Consider the following 21,680-nt stretch of genomic DNA (forward strand, 5'->3'; position numbering starts at 1 on the left):
CATTCATGCATCGTGATTTCCAACACGATGCTGGAAGAGCCGGTAAATGTAAATTCCACATATGGACCTGTCAACTGAAGCTCAGTGAGAGATAAAATATGAACCTGCCACGGTGATTGCTTGACCAGGTCAATGTCGGCTTTTGTCATTTTACTTTCACGAGTGAATGTCGCGAATGAATCAGTGCAGTGGATCAGACGTGCAGCGATATATACCAAGGGTCAGAAGGTCAAACTCTGCACTGTTTTTATGATCTTATACCAGACTCAATGTGCTAAAGTGACAAGCAATAACACTATCTTTTCCATACAAAATGGTCTCTCTCTGTAACTGTAACTAGCATCAATCTAATAGACGTATTGGTGCTTCGTTCAAAGTGAAATCACATTCATGTAAAATCCACATAATGGTAAATAAACATCAAAAATGTTTTGCATTGCCAATTACGAATTTTCCTAATTAAAAAATTTCAAATAAGTCTGCATTTATTTGATTAAAAATACTGTGAAAACTAATATTTTTAAACATTGAATATATTTCAAATGTCATTTATTCCTGTGATCAAAGCTGAATTTTCAGCATCATTACTCCAGTCGTCAGTGTCACATGATCCTTCAGAAATCATTCTGATTTGTTGATCAAGAAACATTTATTATCAATGTTCAAAACAGTTATACTGCTTCACATTTTTGTAACATTTGATCAATTTAAAACATCTATTCTAAATAAAAGTTTGTATTTATTTATTTTTTATATCGCTGATTTTATCATTTGAATCAATATTCTCGTAAAAGGCTATTCTATATGCATTAAAGCTGCTATATTAAAACAAATAATAATAAGACAAAAATAGAAACGGTAGACGTACTGTAATAAACATCTCAAACTAAATGCTCGTAGTGATACATTTAAAAGTTTCTATTGATAATTTCTCCAGAACAAAGTATACTTACATTTTAATCACCATTTCTGCATTCTAGAATTCCAAACTAATTCATGCTAATGAACTCTAATGTTCACTTAAAGGAGTAGTTCACTTTTTAAAAAAACTTTTTCGCTTGATAAGACCCTTATTCATCGTCTGGAATCATTTAAAGCCCTTTGAACAATTTCCAGTTTGCACTGAAACTGTCTTTTGGACCTTGAACCGTTTGGTTCCCATTGAAATCCATTATATGGAGAAAAATCCTGGAATGTTTTCATCAAAAACCTTAATTTCTTTTCGGCTGAAGAAAGAATGACATGGACATCTTGGATGACATGGGGGTGAGTAAATTATCAGCAACGTTTTTTTTAAAAGTGAACTGGATTCCCAGACAGCAACATAGTGTCGGCCCAGATCCGGGCCACATCTGGGCCGTGTGGAGTAAACCATGACTGATATTGCTGACTGAATCAAGAAATGTAGCCACAGTCATTCTAGTGACGGGCAAACCTAAAAATACCCGCTTCAGAAGTGCTCCACACATGCAGTGTGATGTAATGTTTGCTGTGTAGTGTGTTTGTACCGTTGTGTCTGCTGAGTAACAGAGGCCTGTCAGGTCCAGCTGTAGGATCTCTGACTCAGGAGGATGTGGGGTAGACGTTCTGCTCCCCCGTCCCCCTCACAGAACTTGTGAAAGCGTGCCTTCAGGAAACAACAGAGCATTGTCTAAGTCAACAATCAAAATGGAAAAGCCTGGAGAGTCCATCTTTGGCTTGGGATTTATTGGTCATTCTGGGAAACTTCTCTGACAAGATTCCTAAGATGTTTTTTAGGACTGTTAACTGATTAAAGTTTGATATGAATTACATTACATCCTGATTAATTCATCTTATACTACTGGGCTGTTGAATGATTGAATCTAATTGGTTGAGGAAGGTTGTAAAGGTGTGTTTTAATTGACCGCATTACAGTCTCATATCCCTTCCCCAAATGATTTCAGTTTTTTAAAAGGTCCTTTCTGCCTACAACAGCAAATAACCAAAACCCACAATGACACTGACTAAGCAAATACACATCGTAAACAATATGATAAAAACAATGAATTATTTCCATGTTTTTTGCTACAAAATTACGTTTTATCATGTATGGAAAGCAGTCTCTTTTTCCCTCTCTCTCTCCCACACAAACGCACACACACGCACAATGCAGACACACACTCGCACAGAAACGCGTTGTCAGCGCTACCGATTTTAACTTAACACCGACATGACATTTCTCACGAGGTAATAACGCCGCTGTTCTTGAAGCAGATAAACTGACAGTTTCGCTATTAGTAGAAACACCGCTGCCGAAACATTGTTGAGACACACTCAGGTCATTTACAAATGCTTAATCTCTTTGTGTCTCTCTCTCTATGTCTTTCTCGTGCGTGCTCTCTCTAATAACTGCATTAACCGCATTAGTTTGCCAAGCCTCCGTTAAATGACATTTTGTTGTTTGCGTTGGATGAGTTGCGTATAGTCCTATACGTTTTAAGGACAAAAAACCAGACAAATGTCTAAAAAAAATTAATCTGAAAAAATGTCTTCTTGAGGTGTGGTAACTATAGTATAAGCGGAATAATTGACGCTGGTCCATTGAATTATTGGAAAATAATGCACACCAGAGGTGTATAACTGACATATCTACAGCAATTCATTTTACAATGAAGAATTATTAAAATAAAAGTACACATTTTTAACTTTATTAATTAAGAATTATTAATAATATTAATCAATACTTGAAAATGTAATTATAATTATATATTTTTAGAATAATTAATAATTAATAAACACTTATTTGAATTTCAATTGTTTAACATTTTTATAAATGCAAAGGTTTTATGTTATTTTAATTTTTTTTAAATATAAATGTATAAAATATACTGTATAACTACATTTTATAAAAGATTATCCTATAATTATTAGGGCTGTCAAATAATCATTGTGATTAATCCCATCCAAAATAAAAGTTTTTGTTTACATTATATATGTGGGTGCACTGTGTATAATTATTTTATATATATATATATATATATATATATATATATATATAAATACACACAAATGCATGTATATTTAAGAAAAAATATATAATATTAATATATATATATATATATATATAATATTAATACATAAATAATATAATATATAATATTATGTATATACATTTTTTATATATAATATAAATGATATATAAATCTATATACAGTATATACATGAAAATATTTCTTAAATATATACAGGCATATGTGTGTATTTATATATATATAATAATTATACACAGTACACCCACATATATTATGTAAACAAAAACTTTTATTTTGGATGTGATTAATCGCGATTACTCATTCGTCAGCCCTAATAATTATATAATTTAAAGTTTTTCACATAAGATTAACATTCATCAAATTCATCAATTCCAAATTCACCAGAACAAATTCGTCTCATTATCACTTTCCCTTTAAAAAAAAAAGAAAGAAAAAAAATCGTACTTCTATATTTAAAGTTTACAAGCAAAAATAAGAGTACGCTTTTTCCATCTGTGCAAGTGTTCCTCATCAGCGCTGAGGCGCCGTCCCGTGTAAAATGGAAATTGCATTGTGAATCATTGCACAAGTTTTGGGAATGTTTCAACAGCCCCGAGAAAGGAATGATATTCTGGTGGAAGGTGATGATAATAGTAACATTATAGTGCACTTCGGGGACTTTTGAACATTCAGAATGAATGAGCCGAGCATTTCATTCTTCTTCTGCTCTGTTTTTTCCATTTGAGTCACTCTTTTCCTGCGTCTCTCCCTCTCTTCATGCCTGCAGGGGTCATTTCTGATCTTGCATCACTTGGCAAGCATCCGCTTCGGATGATCTTTCCTTAATATGGGAAAACTCTTTGCACAACACCTGATTTACTCCTACTAGATCCTTGCGCAATTAGTTTGAATCTAAATCAACTAAACTGTGAAATCAAAAGGGTTTTTCATGCGCGATTACATTTCTGTATTTGGCGGTGGGCGTCTGAACGGTGAATTATTAAATTTGTTGCCTGAAAGCATCTCTGGGATGCAAGATCACGGCTGTTTAGGCGGATAAGAGGCCAGACACACTCACATTGAGATAACGTCAACCTCCACTCCACTAGTCTGTGCTTGCAGCTGATATACGGGTGCGATATCTGCTCTGGATCAGTATACTGAGGTCTGGTGAACTGCAGAGGTTTAGTGCAGATCACAGACGCACTGCCAAAACTACAGAGAGACCACAGCAAACACTTCAGAGTGATATTACACAACAGAAACAACCTACACTCGTAGAAGAAATGGTTCTATTTAGAACCACAAATGGTTCCATCCCCCGCTTCATATATGGAACTCCAAAATGGTTCTATACAGAACCATTTTTTTTTGGTAAAACGTTCAATTGACCAAGTATGGAACCCTAGGGTTCTATATAGAACCCTTTTTTAATAGTGTATAGAACCTTTTAGGGGTTCCAAATATGTAGCGCTGATTGAACCTTTTAAGGTTCTATATAGAACCTTTTCTTCTAAGAGTGTAGCAACCATTCAAAACAAAGGAGAGCCTAAGTCCCTCCCCTTCCGGTCGACCACCATGGGACCTTATTTCGATATGGTAGACAACAAATATTTTGATCTGGTTTGAATTGTGCCCTGAATTACACATATGATGTTTGTCAATTTAAAAGATACGTTTTAAAGTCAAGAAAGTAAAACTGTTGAGGTATAAGACTACAAACCCCAAAAGGCACACATTTTCTCTCAATGAATGAAGCTAACTTTACTGAAGCTAACGTCTGTCATTGTTTCTATAGTCTTACGTTATAATCGTGACGTTACGAGTGTTTTGTACCAGACTGCACACATACGAGAAATACTTGCTCGTTGTTTCGCTTCCGGGAGATGTAATTCATTGATGTTACTCTTCTATTTTATGACAAACTGCGACTTTCTTTACTTTTAAATTGACAAACATCATATGTGTAATTCAGGGCACAGTTCAGATGGAATAAAAAGATAAGTCGTCTCTCGCCATTGACTAACATACATTTTTTTTCCGAAATAAGGTCCCATGAGCCGGAAGCGGAGGGGCGGGGCTTAGACTCTCTATAGAACCCTATTACACCCTAACAACAACATGACAACAGTACACTAAAGTTGACAAAAACTTAATGACAAAAACAAAAGTTCAGGAAGCAGACACACTCTAGATTAAAAACACATCTCTTTAACCTTACATACTCATAACACATTATCACATTTCTATAATTCACATCAGTTAAAGGATTTCCAGACAGCAACATATTGTCTCTAAAGATCCGGGCCTGATACGAGAGGAGCCAAATGTCAGATTACACCAATAATAAAACATCTGAAACAAAGAATTCAGCAATTCAAGTCTCGATTAAGCCCTTTGGTATCTAGGAGAATACTTAACTAAAAAAATTGTGATTTTTTGTCCCTATGGTGTGGAAGCAGATCACATTGTGTATGAATATCCTAACACATAAATAATTGTCTTATCTCCATCACATCCCGATCTAAGGAGGGGTTTGTTAGAGGTATCTACGGCAGCCAGATGACGTACATCGAGACATCAATGAAAAGATAAATTAGCTTGTTTTGGCTCCTGAGCCAAATGCAATAAAAGCCCAAATTCTTACTGCTTAAAACATTGTGCAGGTCATCTGAGCATCATGAAACCTCAGCGGGGCTGTAGCACATCAGAGCAGATGGACGGGAGAGTTACGATGTCTTGGAGGACGCTGAACATCAAAGACCCGTGCCGTGGACCTGTGATGCTCTCGTCTGATAACAGGACCTCTGAGTCTTCCTCTTAATCTCTCACACTGATGCTCTTCAACCTCTTTTATTATGTCTGACCACGGCTGGAATCCAGACCTCTGATAATCCTGACCGAACCCTAGGAATGTGTGCAAAGGAAAAAGAAAGCAGGCATGGATGGACAGAACATCAGCTTAGCAAGTGCTTAGTGATAGGCAATCATTATTCATATTACTTAAGAGTTCAAATTTGAGTAAACACTCACCTTAAATATTAAACTCGTTTTCTTCAGAATATAATTATATGTAGACATTGGGATTTTATTTGTGGTGTTTTTGTTGTATACCATGGTATGATGGGCCAAATTCAGGGCAAAACTCAGAATGAAAGAATTGTTTCTTAAAAAAAAGATTGTGAGATTGAATTCGATTGGCCCCAATGAAGTTGAATCTATTCATCCATCCATCCATCCATCCATCCATCTATCCATCCATCCATCTATTCATCCATCCATCCACCCATCTATTCATCCATCCATCCATCCATCTATTCATCCATCCATCCATCCATCCATCTATTCATCCATCCACCCATCTATTCATCCATCCATCCATCTTTTCATCCATCCATCCATTCATCCATCCATCTATTCATCCATCCATCTATCTATTCATCCATCCATCCATCCATCCATCCACCCATCTATTCACCCATCCATCCATCTATTCATCCATCCATTCATCCATCCATCCATCTACCTATTCATCCATCCACCTATTCATCCATCTATTCATCCATCCACCTATTCATCCATCCATCCATCCATCTATTCACCCATCCATTCATCCATCTATCCATCTATTCATCCATCCATCCACCTATTCATCCATCCATCCATCCATCCATCCATTCATCCATCCATCCACCTATTCATCCATCCATTCATTCATCTATTCATCCATCCATCCATCTATTCATCCATCCATCCATCCATTCATCCATCTATTCATCCATCCATCCATCTATCTATTCATCCATCCATTCATCCATCTATCCATCCATCTATCTATCCATCCATCCATCCATCCATCCATCCATCTATTCATCCATCTATCCATCTATCTATCTATCTATCTATCTATCTATCTATCTATCTATCTATCTATCTATCTATCTATCTATCTATCTATCTATCTATCTATCTATCTATCTATCTATCTATCTATCTATCTTTGCAATTGCTATATATTTAATTCTATTTCCTTGTATTCAAATTCAAATTGCAATTCTGCATCCTGTTTGTTATCTGAATTCAAGAAGACAAATCCTGAATGGCGCACGACCTTGATATCATGATATTAAAATGGTACTATGAGGAACTTCAGAGAATAACATGGTTAAACATGTCCAAAAATAACACTTCTCGCGAAGATCAATTCATAGATAAAGTCTGGTGGAAACTCATAAGACAGGTGGAAATTACATTCACATGTGCAAACCGGATGATTGAAACTGTCCATTTCACCCATTACCAGTGCAACCTGAGTATTTTGATAGTTAAGAGCACCATTTAACCATCCACCATCAAAACACACACACACACACACACACACTTATCTGCGCCTGCCAAGGGCTGCAACTCGTCTGCAGTAATGCGCCTCTTATGTTGGAGAGCAAAAGCTGACCTTGTCCTCTTTGCTGTGGGTCTGTGGGTTTTGGACTTGGGAACAGGAACTCCCAGTACAGACAGCGTGTCTGCGAGCCCCAGCACCCGCTCCACAGAGGAACACTTTGTTCACCGCCACCAAGGAAAACTTAAGACAACAAAAACACACATTCTGGAAAAATGAAAATTTGAGAAGGGCCCCCTCAACCTTTTCTTTTCCTCCTCCTCTTTTTTTGAAATTGTGCGCTTGGCGTTCAATGATAAATACTATCTCCCTCGCCTCCAAAGGGGCAACAATAACAGAACCGGGGGGAAAGTGTCCAAGAGCGAAAACTACAGCTAATGAATGAATCTGAGTGGAGTATAATGACTCGTAACTCACCGGTGAGTGATATCCAATTGGGTTTGATTTATTGTGTTGAGAACAGAAGGCCTTGGTCAGGGAAAGCAAAACACCAGACTTTTTATGTGTTGTCACAGTAACTCATAAGCAGCACATGTCCTGTTGACAGGAGGGGGTGAACTGAATAAACGTCTGTTTTGCAATACACATCCTACATCTGATTATAGTTTATTTGGAGTTGGACTTCTTTGGTTACATTACAGCAGAGGCAGCATATGGAGATATGAGTGAATGTACAACTATAATTAACACAGTCACAGATGCTAGTTATGCGTCATGAGAATCATACAAAATGAAAAAAAAAACCCTCCTTTTTCAGTTATTCACTGAATAGTTTAAATCCAAATGACATCCAACATTATTTCTTTATCAAAGGGATAGTTCACCCAAAAATGATTTGCTCACCCTCATGTCTTTCCAAACCACTTACGTTCATCTTCAAAACACAAATGAAGATCTTTTTAATGAAATCTGAGAGCTTTCTGTCCTCCACTGACCACTTTGACGCTTCAAAAAATTCATAAAGAGAGCATTAAACTAATCGGTAACACTTTACTTGAAGGGGTGTGTATAAGCCTGACACCTTCATAATCGTGACATGACATATGTTATGAATATGAAGTAAGGTTTATGCATGTTTATGACAACTGTCATTAAGTGTCTTTCGCTCAATAATGACATTTTGAGTGCAATATGACATTGTTTAAGATGTCTTTGTAATGACATCATGACATAAACCAATACATCATAACCTGTCAGTGTCGTTGTCATGACAACTTGACCCAAAGATGAGTTAAAACAACCCAACACAGTAAAAATACTGTGTTGTTCACCCCAACTTTGGTCAAATATGGACAAACACAGCCATTGGGTTACATTTTTTAATTACATTTTTAACCCAACGTTTGGGTTTGTCCGTATTTTACCCAAAATTGGGCTAAAACAACCCAGGATTTTTTTTTAGTTTTTAGAGTGTTAGCTTATATTAACCAGTACTTAAGTACACATAAAGTGCATGTACCATAAAATGAAAAAGCAACCAAAAATTGTGCCTCTTCTTGACCTCATACACATTTTCACCAGAGAAGGGTGGGGTGAAGGAAGCAAGAAGCGAACAAGAGAAAGAAAGCGTGAGGCAGGATTTTCATCCCCCCAGGCTACAGTTATCAACCTCCTCCACCCAGTTATACTCTGACTCAAGCAGCACGCTCAGTCCAAAGCAATGCTTTGTTTTCTTCTTCAAATCTCTTCTTTTAACTCCATTATGAAGCAACAACCCTCCCTCGTTCATGACAACCCATTTGTCAGTGTTCCTTTCAGATCATACTCAAGAAAGTTTGGCAATCGACGGCCATTTGCGCATGGTTGCAGAGGAGCAGGTTATCTGTTGTTAGCATGCCGCCACGCGCCCTGCTGCACCTGATAGTCTTACACAGCATTCCTCACCTGAGAGACGGAAAGAACGGGCAGGTTTTAACACGAACGCCCAGACACTCATACACTTGTTCTGTGGCTGCAGGTGTAGCTCGCATCGCATGTAATACTGCAGCTCTGGGCTTGTAGGTGAGCCGCATAAACTATGCGCCGGGGTTTTAAGGAGGAGGTGAGGGTAATTTGATGTTTGGAGCCACATAACGTGGGACGAGGAGTCCAAACGACTGTTTATTTGGAAGAATTAAGCTTTTCGCTCCGTGTGAAGTTGATCGCTTTGTAGATTTTCCCTCGAGTGTGGTTCAGGGCAGAGAGAGGGCACGTGAATGCATTGAAGTCCATCGCGTATGTAACAGCACACCGACTTGCAGTCTCCCCAAAAATGAAAATATACAATCTGAAGTACTTCTCTGTCCGTTGCATATTTAAGATGGAGGCCTCACAGTAACTGTCGAATTCAAAGACAAAGACTGCGTGGAGATATCGGATAATAGTGCAGTGTTTTACTGAGCGGAGCGATTATGTTAAAGTGACTGTGATTATTACCTCTAACTGCCAAACACCATTTTAGAAAGTTTCCAGAGACAGTATTGAATTAAACTAGGATTATTAATGGGAAATCACCATGGGAAGGATGTAGCAATAGCTTGTATTATCTCACAAAAACGTTTAGGAACACGTCCAAGTAAAATTTTACCCTCAAAAATGTATTAGAAAAAAATTACAAATATTTTTTTTTTTGCATTATGACATTACTTTCATGATAATTACACAATTTTACACCCAAATTCTTATTAATGCATCTGCACATTTAACTTTGAACTTTTTGAGTAATTCTCATTATTCTCGATTTTATTAGATTTCTGTTACCGTAGTACAGTGTTTTTGGACACGGTTGCAGATTTGATTTATTTATTTAATTCTATATTTATATAAATATGAATCAGTGTTTTTGTTAACTTAAAACTAAAATATAAAAAAAGTGAGGTAACTGAAATAAAATAAAATATAAATATTAGGTGAAAAACTTAAACTAATAAAAATGTGATCAAAGTCAGAAAAGTAAAAAAAATGAAAGCTAAATATACAAAAACATGACAAAAAATTACATACAGAAATGACTAAATCTTTAACTAAAATAAACTGAAAGCTAATAAATATAAAAAATGTATATGTTAAAATATTGTAACATACTAAATTACTATAGTATAAAATAATAACTCTGATCTAAATATTTTATATATAAATGGCATATTTACATTTATATGTTTATTTATTTGAAGTAATAATTATTATTTATTTATTTGCATTATAATGACAGTTTGAGAGAAATGTGCAAAAATGTCATTAAAATAATGTCATCATGCAAAAAAAAAAAATATATATATATTTATATATATATATCTTAATGGTCATACAGTGAGTCTTTATTTCTTGTCCTTTGATTTCAGAGAGAAGTGTGTGCTGGACCTGTTGGCTGGTTTCGGGAGAGTCCGGGTGTCCAGAGGTTCTTGTTTGCACATGTGGACAGTGAGACACTTTTAGCTGGAATTCTTCACAGCTCCACCTCCAGTTTCTTCATGCACCTCAACCATACAATCCACATTCACATCCAAGAATGTATGATTCCATGGGGGCGACAGGCTCATTTTATTTCCTCCCTGTAAAAACATTTTTGAGAGCACAAAGAGGATTTTACAAAAATAACAAAATCAGTCATCAAAAAACAAAAAACTTAACATGTAAGGCAATCTGGTTTTGACGAGAAGAGATTGCTGAATGTGGCACGTTGAAGCTTGTTTGTGTGTGTGTGTGTGTGTGTGTGTGTGTGTGAGTGTGTGTGCGGCCTGTGGCAGGTGCACAGAAGAGGCAGATAAAGGGATTTCAGACCTGCTGAAATCTGTGAGGGCAAGTCAGAGCTGTGCTCTACACACACACACACACACACAGCCTCTTAGAGATGTTTTATCTCAAGTTAAATAGGAAAAAAGTCATTAAGACTTCATTATTATAATGGTTAATCTATCTATCTATCTATCTATCTATCTATCTATCTATCTATCTATCTATCTATCTATCTATCTATCTATCTATCTATCTATCTATCTATCTATCTATCTATCTATCTATCCATAACTGTCTGTCTGCACTAAAAAATTCTGGGTTGTTTCATAAAATATGGACAAACCCAAATGTTGGGTTAAAAATGTAATTAAAAAAATGAGTTAAAAGTGAAAGTTGAAGTTGGGTAAAAAATTTTAATTACATTTTTAACCCAACATTTGGGTTTGTCCATATTTTACCCAAATTTGGGTTAAAACAACCCAGCGTTGTTTAGAGTGTGTCTAATCAAAAAACACTTTTTTATGCTGGGAAAAGTTTTTTTTTTTTTTTAAATCCCATCAAAGCAAAGTTTAATGATAAACTATGTTTAATGGAATGAAGGCTGTGTGTGAGCGCTGACACAAATCCCTAAACCTCACAGCTATGTAAATATGCATGTCTTGTCGTGTCGGGACAGACCCCTGTAATTATACCATCATCAGAATCACCTGTGTGAAGGTGTATCGCTGCATCACAAGAGGGCTGCGTTCGAAAGAAAAACACGCTGAGAGAATGATGCTGAGACACACCAGTCGACCAGCTCGAATTCACAAACATCCAGAGTGCATTTCTATAGGCTGTACACACTACAGCTGATATAGACGACAGAAGTCAAACTCTTTGCAAAATACTATGAATGTTAATTCAAGGCATAAAACATCAGCTGGAGTTTTTGAAGATGTTTAAGCTGTTGATATTTGGCAGTGAATTTTAGATTTCCCAGCAATCCTCTTGGTGTCAGGACAAATGAGACACGGTCTACCGCCCGCTCTTTTAAAAACAGAGCCACGCTGAAAGAAAGGGACGCCAGTGAATCCCAAGGACATGTACCTGCACGGGAGAGCTACTTGTGCAAACAAAAGTTGGTAACACAAACATTCACTTTTCTGATTGAGATGAATGATATTTTTTCACCAATATTTGATCAATCCCCAACAGTAAAAATAAGGTAACCCTTCACAGTACAACAAGGATGAAACTAAATATTCAATATTAGGGAGTGATCGAAGGTAAAATTTGAGGAAACCACCAAATCACCAATCAATGTGCATAAGTAAGCAAAATTATGTCCACTTAGTCACACACAGACATAAAGATTTTGGATATGATTCTCAACAATGGTGACAATTAAAACAAAAAAGCTTAGGAATCAAGGATCTTTTGTACTATGAAAGCTACCCATCATGCTTTTTTATTGTCACCATTGTTGTGATTCATATGCAAAATCATTATGTCTGTGTGTGACTATATGATACATTTTCATAAAACATTGTGTAAACATGCTTTTATTCACTTTCAAATAAGTGAAAATGTTAATGATATTAGCCCAAATAATGCAGTTCCACAAGATTGATGGTTATACAAAAGTGTAAACACAACATCTTGCTTTGCAATGCTTGCTTTGATTTTGTCATCAGCAACAAGGAGCTGATGACAGCCAATCATACTTTTTCTTGGCTTTCTCTGCCATAACCATTGTATTTTACAAACACACAGTTACAACAGCCAACGAAAAGCAAAAGTAAGAAGAACTGGCACCAAGAGCCCCACTAAAGCAAACACTGATCACCACAATGGTGACTTAAAATTAAAGAAATATCAACATCTAAACCTCATCTAAAACATGAGTTTTAATTAAATGCATCTTGAGTGTTTGTTTGGTCCAGAAACAGAATAAATTGTCTAAATGAGACCATAAATGATGTTGAAAATGTGTCCACAATGGCCAAACTAGTTTTTAACTTCGATGAACGTCTATATCAGACGAGCAGAACACGTCAAAAATTACGTCATAAAAGCTTTCATTCTGGCTCCTCAGATGACGTTTGCGACAAAGACGTTAAAAAGATGTCTTTTGGACATCATTTTGCTGAGTGGGTGGTTACAGACCAGTTTAACAAAAAAAAAAATGCATAATTGTAAACTACTCCACAAAACAACGCCAAAAGGAACTATTCAATTAAGGAATATTTTTCAAGCTAATTTGGAAATTTTAAAATGACATTTTCTAATTGACACTAGTCTTGTGTTGGTCAGGGCGATGTGAGTGGCACAAGAGGAGACAGGTTTAAAATCTGTTCTTATCTCTCCAGCATCAGCAGATCACCTGGAGCTATCCGAGAAAATGTCACTCGCAGCCGGGAGTGAAAAGAGGTGGCTTGTTTTGTCCCGAATCACTTAAGTCTCTCAACCTGAAAACAAGGGATCACGGGGATAATCCAACTCCACTCCAAACTGGGATACGAACAGCAGACACAGCTCTCCTAAAACATTCCTGCTCGTACAGTGCAACATACTTCATCAAAACATCTTCATGATGGCAATAAAATATTTCAACTATGCATGTTCACATTCTTGTAATTTGACAGTACATAATAGACTGACCTAAGTGCACTAAGTTATATATATATATATCTTGCTGTCTCTACACACTGTAGTGACGGCAACAGAAAACACATCCTGTGCACTGACCTCAGCATCTCAGTCCCTGAGGCTGTGACCTCACAATCCCCCAACACACACACACACACACACACACACACACACACACACACACTAAAAGTGAGTCTAATGCATGCTGACACAACTGCCCCTGCCAAAAGACAAGGAAAGAAAGTTTTTCCTGAAGTATTAGTAAATTCTCTATGCTTTCCCATAAAATGACAGTTCATTAAAGGTGACCACATCAGCAGAGCTCAAAAAACATTTGAAAAAGCACCATAAAATAGTTCATGCAACTCTTTTCCAAGTAGTGCAACTAGTTCATGTGCTATATTTTAAATATTCTCAAGACATAAAATAGCTTTGTCTGAGGAAATAACTAAAATGGGTCATTATTCATCGAAATTTACTTATTATTAAAATTTACTTAAATTTACTACATTTACTCACCCTCATGTCGTTCCAAAGCCATAAGACTTTGGTTATTCTTTGAAACACAAATGAAATCATTTTAAACATGGAAGCTCACACGCGAGAGACACAATTAGAATTGTTCTAAATGTGATGTGTGTCAGTGTCGATCATTGTTTAGATGTAAATAAAAACTTAAATTGAGTCTGTTCATCATATAAATCATATCTCTTGGATTAAAACACTTGATTCATAAGTTTTGATTCATTCCTAATGTCCTTGTTTTAGGACATCTTTGTGACATTTTTAGATCTTGTAGGTTTTGGTTACCTGGACCTCTCAGGTTTCATAAAAATCTCTTAATTTATCTTTCAAAGATTACCAAAGTCTTATGGGTTTGGGACGATATGATGGCGAGTGAGTAAATGACAACAAAATGTACATTTTTGAGTAAACTTTAAAGGGGTGGTAAAGTATGATTTCACTGTTTCTAACTTTAGTTAGTGTGAAATGTTGCTGTTCGAGCCTAAACAACATTATCAAATAAAAAGTCTCTCTGTGTGCATCTCACAACAGTTATAAGAGCGATTTATAGAGTACATGACAGGATATCCTAATTAATGATAGTTAACTTCACATCAGCAACATAAATTCATCAACTAACCATTCAGAGACGTCCTGTTGCATTCTACATGTTGTCACTTCTTCTTGAGTCTCTCCATCTTTGACTGACTCCATTTTAACATTAAAGGGAGAACTGTTTCTGTCATTTTAGTGTGTCTGCGTGAGGAAATCGCAGCTGCTAACTAACACACGCGAGCTCTTGAAACCCCGCCCTCTGCAGCAGCTCATTTGCATTTAAAGGGCCAGGCTCAAAACGGTCCGTCAAAAATGGACAACTTTAACATGCTATATTAAATATCTGGGGGGTATTTTGTACTAAAACTTCACACACACACTGAGGACATCAGAGATTTATTTTACATCTTGTGAAAATGGCATTTTACCACCCCTTTAAATCTGGCGTATTCAAAACTGGTGTTGCATGTCTGATTATAGGCTAACACATGCGAGAATTTGTAAAACCTTTCGCCATTTTTAAAAATCTTCAGACAAATTGAGAAATAGCACAAAAGTTATACTGTAATTGTGCTTTAATGGGGGTTTGTCCATTTTATTAGACATGGACACTATAGCTGTGGCCAGAGGCTGCATATACGATGACTGTCCCAATTCGAATGCAGCCTACAAATACATATTTTGTTTCCCAGGCCATGAAGGACAGAACGAGTGGACCCTTTGCAGCCTATCCCAAGATTCATTGCTGATGACGACTGGATTTTTTTTGTTGAGAGAACATGCCGGATTACACTAGTATTGTGTTTCAACATACTCAAATATCTAACATACCAACGCACAAAAAAAAGCGGTTTCAGATGACATATATCTTACTAAGATGCAATTTTAGATAGTTTATACTATTTTTATGTACATTAATGTACCAAGGTGAACATTTAGATGCTGTTCACATGCTAGCGAACTTCCGTGTAGGCTAGACGTCCCATTAAACAACATTCGGTGCGACCTTTGCGAACTTGCGTCGCGTGGGCTTTGAAGTCAAGATGCAGACTCTGAATTGGGACACAGTTTATTAAAAAATGTAGTTTCAATATAAAAAAAAAACAGCATACATGTTTGAAACGCCTTGAGTGCACTGTACCTTTAATGTAAACCTACACCACGGTGCCACATGGGAACAGAAGCGTCTTATATCCCCCTAAAACCTGTCTTAAGTCTCTCTCCTACGCAGTAATAATAAGATCAGGTGAATTGTTGAGTAAGCGCGTGAATAACTTGTGCCAGTGGAATTTCCCATTGTAAGAGAGCATGATGCCACAAGCGTGCAATGAATCACCACTATACAGTAATGCTCCGGCGTCTCTTCTGGGAGATCTGAGCACAGGGTGTGTATCAAATGCTCTTTAACGGGAGTCATAACATGTATGGCCAACATTGAAACCACAAAAGCTTTGTTTATCCGAGTCTTCCTCCATATAGGAGACACAGGAATTACGGCTTAAGGTTTAACTTGCGGTGACAGGAAATCATGTTTACTCTTTTTCCAGTATTTTAGATCTGCTAAATATACGCTGACATTAGCTCTGTTTTAAAGTGAGCTGCATCCTTATCGAACCGAACAGTACTTTTACTCACAATGGATTCCAATATAGCATGCACATATTTACTTACGCCATATTGGATTAATTTTTATCTCATTGCGACGAATTCTGGGATTGCCTTCTCTGTGGAAAATATTGTAACACTTTAAAAAATGAATAGGTAACTATGCATGAACTAATGCAGGACACATGAGTAGTACTACACTTCAGCTACTAATTAATATGGAAACAAGATTTACTAATCAGTAAGAGATATCAAATTTAGCACTGAGATGAATAAGGGTCTTATCTAGAACCCTTCGAGTCATGACTCAAAAAAAGATTTGTTCATTTTGATGAACAAATTCGAACAGGAGAGTCACGAACGCTCATCACGGAACAGAGCAAGGTGAGCATTTGTGCTTATAAAACTTAAACTTTTTTATTTATTTTTTAAATGAGCGATCGTTTCGCTTGATAAGACCCTTATTCATCGTCTGGAATCGTTTAAAGCCCTTTGAAGCCGCACTGAAACTTTCATTTGGACCTTGAACCGTTTGGTTCCCATTGAAGTCCATTATATGGAGAAAACTCCAATAATCTTTTCATCAAAAACCTTAATTTCTTTTGGACTGAAGAAAGAAAGACATGGACATCTTGGAGGACATGGGGGTGAGTAAATTATCAGCAAAAGTTGAGCGAACTACTCCTTTAATGTTTCTGAGATGTGAGCGATTATCTTTTATTTTACTCTCAACATGGTAATAATAGTCCATATTAGTTCTTAATGATGCCAATCTCATTCAATAATTATTGATTCCCTAAGGAACTATGAAAAGAGTTAATTTGGCTTTTACATTTGACTGTAAAGTAATTCTTCTGAATTTTACATGAATATGTGCTTGTTTTACAGATAGTAATGGTTTGTAATGGTAATAAATGACATTTAAAAAAGAGATGCATTTGTTTTTCTGCATCCACAGGACAGTAGACGTGTCTAACACACGTGTGCATCAATACAGACCTTTACGAGTTTAAAGGGCATTAATTCTCCTGCTAACACCTGACTTTAAGGCACAGATAAAACAAGACACAATCCAATCAAAATAAATAGCATTTTCAAGCAAATGTGAAAGAATACATGACATTTTATCTATTGTGTTTTGCCTGAGCTAGACATTTTTGTCAATAGGTCAAACTAAACACACCGAAGGCTTTTCCTGACCATTGTTCCCACAAACGAGGCATTTTACCTTGAGGGACTGTCCTTGTCAGTAACAATTAACTTGAGGAACCTTTACCTTTCAGCTATTCAAACTCTCACAGAGCCTTAGGTGTGAAGCGCCGCTGACTAAGACACAACTCCATTAATCTGTGTGAACGAGCCATCACGAGTGACAGATAAACATCACTCAATGAGGTGACCAGGACTAGACTCAAAGATGTGCTACTTTAAATGTGCAAGAAAGGGTGTAGAGATTGTTATACCTGTAGGGGGACGTTTTAACATTTAAGCTCCCCATTTTCAGGAAGATAGTCATCACTTTCTAAGACCCCCTTCAAATCATTCAAAAGCCCTTGGTAAACCTAGATTTTTTATAAACACACAGGACTATTCTCAATATATACATACATACAGAGAGAGAGAGTACACTCTCAGAAAAAAGGTACAAAAGCTGTCACTGGGGCTGGACCTTTTCAAAAGGTAAACTTTTGTCCATTTCAAATGCTAATATATATATTTTAGGTGCTAATATGTACATTTTAAGTGTTAATATCTACATTTTAGGTGCTAATAAGTACATTTTAGGTGTTATTACATTTTAGATACTATAATGTACATTTTAAGTGTTAATATGTACATTTCAGTAGCTAATATGTACATTTTAGGTCCTAGTATGTACATTTTAGGTCCTAATATATACATTTTTGGTGTTAATATGTACCACTAAGGTACCAATATGCAGCCTTTGGGTACAAAAGTGTACCCTTTGAAAAGGTGCAGCCCCAGTGACAGCTTTTGTACCTTTTTTCTGAGAGTCATAATTTAAAGTCAAATAATAATGTCATGACATGAATGACATGAAGACGTTTAATGTGTTTTTTAAATGTCTGTTTTTGGATGCACTGAATGGGATACAATGAATATATACAAAGAGTAATAATTATAAACCGTTATACATGCTACAGCTACATATTAAAGCCACACCCTTGTAGTGTTAGAAGCTGACTGGCTGCAGCTCAAGAGTCTCTTCAGACTATCTGCTGTGTGTTTCTCTCACACCTCAGCGCTAGAGCCCATCTCTAATGACAGAGCAAGGCGAGGCCAGGATAACACACACACACACACACACACACAAGCCCCTGCATTCCTCAGCACAGTGCACCATGCCCACCGCAAGTTAAAACACGCTGATGAGAGTCATATCTTTCTCTCCTGGCCAAAAAAAAACACTCCCACAAGCCACTGGGGCAGTGCCATCGCTTTAAGGCCGGGACACAGCGATCGGGCTGTTCAGGCCTGCGGGCTACAAAACACTTCTCTGTTCCAGCCCAGGCAGAGATTCATGACACATGAAGACATGCACCTGTTAGATAGCTGAGAGAGGGAATGAATGAGAGGCTGATGGGAAGGAGAATGTCAAACACTAAGTGCATGCATGTCAAGGTTGTCGTCTAACACTGATAAAAGTCGGTTAATTTACTTCATAAAATGATTATCGTTCGTATGACCAAAAACTTGTTTTGTTTATTGCTGACTAGAAAGATTTTAAAGAAACAACGTCCAACCCTAATCGAGCCATAATAATCAAAATATTAATATATATCCGTGTTGTTATTGTTAAGAAAGTAATCGTTAATTGAAATAAGGCAGAAATAAAATATTAATATTAAATGAAAACAACTCAGAAGTACTAAAATGACTAAAAACTAACAAATTTTTTTTAAAAAGTATTAAAATAATAAATAAAAATGACAAAAGCACGTAGTAAATTTACAGAAAAATATATATGTGTAACAAAAATAAGACGCTGTCTTATAATAAAACAAGAATAAAACAAAGAATTAAAAAAATAAAACAAGAATAAATAAATAATGTTCATATTTAATTTGATATTTTTCATAAATGATTAATTTATTATATTAATATAAAATATCAAGTGCATTTTAAAAGTATAATATACATTAAAATATGTTATTAAATTATAATATATACATTTAACATAAAATACATATATTTAAATACCAATTATTGAATAACATTTGTTTATGAAGTGTTCAGATGCAAAAGCCTCTAAGTGCCATTGAAAATTTTCTTCTAGAATGATCAGTAATTTCACAAATGGAATAAAGATTACCTATTAATTGCCATGTCAAGTGAAATTACTGAACTTAAAAATACAAGCTTGATAAAAATAATCAACCTAGAAGAAAATTTCAATTGGCACTTAGAGGCTTTTGCATCTGAGCTCTTCATATACATATTTTGAGGGAATCAACACAGTTGTTTCTGCATATTAAACAGATATAGATTTTCTTTTTCCTATGGTCATTCACTGTAGAACAAATGTGCCTATGCTTTCTATACTTCAGCTGTAGTCCAAACGCCAGATAACTCAGCACACCGTCAGGAGATAACACCTGTCCAGACAATCCAAACCACCTGCTCTTTCAAACTCTCCAGAAACACTCCCTTACACAACACATGACGTGAGAAAGATGAAAAAGACAGGAGAGACAGAGACGGAGCGCTTGCGAGTGCGAACACACCCGAGGTCGTCGCCTTACACTTGAATGTAAGAAGCTGTGTGCATTCCTTAGGCTCCAGAGATGTTCCTCACAGCCCCGGGGCTGAGACTCTGAGCATCTACTGAGAAATAACTCCCAGCCACGTGAAATCATTGTGGTTTGCTTATCTTTACAAACACATTCCTGTCCTTAACATCTAAGCGACATCTGAAACCAGACTGTTTTTTTTACACAGTACCTGCTGATGGATGAAGATGTTCATTCAGATTCTAATTACTTTGGTATAAGATTTGTTACACTTGACTCTTAGAAAAAAAGGTTCATTGGGGTTCTGTATATGACGCATAGGGTTCTTTACTCAACTCCAAAGAACCTTTTATGCTAAAAAAGGTTCTATAATGACAAGAACCAACCCATTTGGCTATTATTCATTCATATATTACACTCTAAAAAAAAAAAAGGTTCTTCAGTGGTTCTTCAGGGGGTCTTTGCGGTGGTCATGGTGCTATATAGCACCACTGCCATTTAAAGAACCAGTTAAGCCCAGTTTGGTTCTTTAGCAGTTCTTCAGTGGTTCTCTGGGGTGGATGGCACCTCTTACGGTTCTACATAGCACCATATGACAAGTGCTATAGTATGGCACTTAAAGTGGTTCCCCTATGATTACAAGCCAATGAACCACTTTTAGTGCTATTTAGCACCATTTTTTTAGAGTGTACATTATTCTGCAACATTTTGTAGTTGTAATTAAATTATTGTGTATTAAACTGTAATATCACATTTGAATCATGCTGATTTTTGGAGGAGAAAAACTGAAAGGGCACTCTTCGTGTGATACTGATTAACTACGTAAAATGATATAAATATATACATTTTCTAACCCCCATGTCTTCTATTTTGTGATCATTCACATGCATTCATAAATACATTTTAAGGTCTTTATGTTTGTCAATTATATGAAATATTTAATCCAGAAAGGACAAAACAAATGATAATGAATGAACCCAAACGTTCTATATAGAACTTTTTTCCTGGTTACAAAGAACCCTTAAAAAGGTTATTCTGAATAGAACCTTTTAGGGGTTCCAAATACGTAGCGCTGATTGAACCTTGAACCTTTTCTTCTAAGAATGTATGTTTAACTTATAGCCTATAAAACTTTACATGAATGCAAATTTATATTTTTTTAATCAATATGGTCAGGCCACAATGAATAATTTTATATGTCTATAGCTTTATGTTATGTTGTGGTGACCAGATGATTTGCGCACTAGATCTGCAGAGTAGTGTGCTAAATTGTGTGATCTGCATAGGTGTGTGAGATATTGTGTCTTGTTGCCACCACCTGGTGTAGTGATGTGGTGCACCTGTAAGGGAATATACCTGCCGAATGCAAGAAACTGGAAATGCCAATATAATATATTATTATTATTATACTGTAAAAATGGTCTCTAGATATGGCTCAGATCCCTCCTTATGAACTTTTTCACCTGCTTTTTTTCTCTCTGTGTTTCTTTTAATGGCTGTGTCTAAAACATTGGGGTTATATCATTA

At 36.2% G+C, this 21,680-nt stretch overlaps 1 protein-coding gene across 9 annotated transcripts in view; it reads right to left on the reverse strand.

Moving 5' to 3' along the window:
• sntg1 (syntrophin, gamma 1) overlaps positions 1-21,680 on the reverse strand; it is a 109,116-nt gene that overhangs the window by 57,897 nt on the left and 29,539 nt on the right. For 4 of the 9 annotated variants that reach the window (XM_089125980.1, XM_089125976.1, XM_089125978.1 and 1 more), the window contains exons 4-6: positions 10,732-10,922; positions 5,641-9,276; positions 1,509-1,627 (exon numbers count right to left, since the gene is read on the reverse strand). The gene's annotated coding sequence lies outside the window, so the exon portion shown is untranslated. Of the gene's footprint in view, positions 1-1,508; positions 1,628-5,640; positions 10,193-10,731; positions 10,923-21,680 lie in introns of those variants that run through there. The other 5 variants (XM_089125981.1, XM_089125977.1, XM_089125982.1 and 2 more) reach the window with 5 other exon arrangements.

Source organism: Pimephales promelas, chromosome 22 (assembly GCF_988280905.1).
Source record: "Pimephales promelas chromosome 22, fPimPro1.hap1.1, whole genome shotgun sequence".
Classification (NCBI taxonomy): domain Eukaryota; kingdom Metazoa; phylum Chordata; class Actinopteri; order Cypriniformes; family Leuciscidae; genus Pimephales; species Pimephales promelas.